The sequence below is a fragment of the Pteropus alecto genome, unplaced genomic scaffold (assembly GCF_000325575.1).
Source record: "Pteropus alecto unplaced genomic scaffold, ASM32557v1 scaffold5, whole genome shotgun sequence".
Taxonomy (NCBI): Eukaryota; Metazoa; Chordata; class Mammalia; order Chiroptera; family Pteropodidae; genus Pteropus; species Pteropus alecto.
In genome coordinates this window covers 3,479,644-3,479,904 of record NW_006441953.1, presented here as the reverse complement: position 1 = coordinate 3,479,904, position 261 = coordinate 3,479,644, and positions in this window count along the sequence as shown.

Sequence of the window (261 nt, the reverse complement as noted above, 5' to 3'; positions counted from 1 at the left end):
AGGTGTCGGACCAGGCGGTCCCCACTTCCACCCTGCACCCCTTCTTCCCCCCCTGCACCATGAACACCAATGTCTGCGTGGAGCCCGGGCCGAGCCCGGAGGCCCCGGGCTTGCCCAAGGAAAGCCACCTGCCCGAGGGGGCGCTGAACAGCCTTGTGGATTACAACTCGGAGATGGAGCGCTACCGCTCCTTTGCCACCTCTTTCTACAAGACCAACGGGGGCGCCTTCCCGCAGGCGGCCAAGATCGCGCGCATCACCA